The sequence below is a fragment of the Triticum urartu genome, chromosome 3A (assembly GCF_056163025.1).
Source record: "Triticum urartu cultivar PI428250 chromosome 3A, HENAU_Tu73, whole genome shotgun sequence".
In the NCBI taxonomy this organism is placed as follows: Eukaryota; Viridiplantae; Streptophyta; class Magnoliopsida; order Poales; family Poaceae; genus Triticum; species Triticum urartu.
In genome coordinates, this window is record NC_141875.1 from 302,476,989 (window position 1) to 302,479,328 (window position 2,340).

Below are 2,340 nucleotides of genomic sequence, written 5' to 3' on the forward strand. Positions count from 1 at the left end.
TATACATTCTGATCATGAATCTTTGAAACACATTAAAAGTCAAGCAAAACTGAACCGTAGACATGCTAAATGGGTTGAATTCATTGAGACTTTCCCTTATGTCATTAAACACAAGAAGGGTAAAGAAAATGTTATTGCTAATGCATTGTCTCGTCGTTATACTATGCTTTCACAACTTGACTTTAAAATATTTGGTTTGGAGACCATCAAAGATCAATATGTTCATGATGCTGAATTTAAAGATGTATTGCAGAATTGTAAGGAAGGGAGAACTTGGAACAAGTTCATTCTTAACGATGGATTTGTGCTTCGTGCTAACAAGCTATGCATTCCAGCTAGCTCCGTTCGTCTTTTGTTGTTGCAGGATGCGCATGGAGGAGGATTAATGGGGCACTTTGGCGTCAAGAAGACGGAGGATATACTTGCTACACATTTCTTTTGGCCAAAGATGAGACGGGATGGTGAGCATTTTGTTGCTCGCTGCACTACATGGCAAAAAGCTAAGTCACGACCCAATCCTCATGGTTTATATATGCCTTCGCCTGTACCTAGTGTTCCTTGGGAGGATATATCTATGGACTTTGTTTTAGGTTTACCTCGAACAAAGAAGGGGACGGATAGCATATTTGTTGTCGTGGATAGGTTCTCGAAAATGGCACACTTTATACCATGTCATAAAAGTGATGATGTTGTTAATGTTGCTGATTTGTTCTTTCGTGAAATTATTCGCTTGCATGGTGTGCCAAATACTATTGTTTCAGATCATGATACTAAATTTCCTAGCCACTTTTGGAGATGTTTATGGGCTAAGTTGGGGACTAAGCTGCTTTTTAGTACTACTTGTCACCCCCAAACTGATGGACAAACTGAAGTAGTCAATAGAACATTGTCTACTATGCTTAGGGCTGTTTTGCAGAATAACAAGAAAATGTGGGAAGAATGCTTGCCTCATATTGAATTTGCTTATAATCGTTCATTGCATTCTACTACTAAGATGTGCCCTTTTGAAATTGTGTATGGTTTCCTACCTTGTGCACCTATTGATTTGTTGCCTCTTCCATCTTCGGAGAAGGTTAATTTTGATGCTAAAGAACGTGCTGAATTGATTTTAAAAATGCATGAGTTAACTAAGGAAAACATTGAGTGTATGAATGCTAAATATAAACTTGCTGGAGATAAGGGTAGAAAACATGTTGTGTTTGCACCTGGAGATCTTGTTTGGTTACATTTGCGTAAGGATAGATTTCCTAATTTCCGCAAATCAAAGCTAATGCCATGTGCTGATGGTCCTTTTAAGGTGTTAGAGAAAATAAATGATAATGCATATAAACTTGAGCTGCCTGCGGATTTTGGGGTTAGTCCCACTTTTAACATTGCAGATTTGAAGCCTTATTTGGGTGAGGACGATGAACTTTCGCCGAGGACGACTTCATTTCAAGAAGGGAAGGATGATGAGGACATCAATACCATTGTTACACCCACAGCCCCTGCTGCTATACATACTGGACAAATTACTAGAGCTCGCGCGCGCCAATTGAATTATCAGGTACTTTCGTTTCTTGGTAACGATTCTAATGTTCATGAGAATATGATGCTGCCTAAATTGGATACATTTGTTTTGCTTACAAATGAAGGGCCTAGCTTGGACAAGAAAGATGAACCTTGGAGCAAGTTCAAGCATGGAGATGATGGCATGCGCAAGGGGAACAAGAACAGAGTTACAAGTGATGATTCCAGGACTCTGAAGCCACCATAATGAGTGCATGAAGCATGGGACGAAATATACAAAATGCCACTTCATAAATTTCGTCCAGAGACTATTTTAGGTGTTGCGTCACCTTATTATTGGACCAGGCCCATGTATTTTCGAAGTACTTAAGTGTAGGTTGTTTTTAGAGTCCGTATGTGTGGGGAAACAAGAGTTAGGGTTGGTTTCGGACCCCTCCACCAAGGGCCACGAAATTCCCCCTCTCTCCTCCATATATACAGCCCTTAGGGCATCGTTTAGACTTTGGGTTTTGTTTAGATTAAAAGTTTGCCATAGCTGCAACTTCACATACTTCATTTGTGTCCAACGACCAGACCAAGACGTCACAGAACCCCACCTTGATCAATCAAGCTTTCATCTTATATTCGCAATATCCAGATTGCAATCTCAGTTTCTTGCGTGTTCTTCGTTTGCTCGCAGGAAACAGACCCTCGTGGTCAGGTTGATCGTGCTCCGGCGTGGTCAATAACCCCTCGGAAGTTGGTTTAGCGATTGCTAAGGCGCAACATCTCGCACATTCGTAGTTGGATCGTCAAGGTCGACTCCCACAGAAACGATAGCCACCATCTCAT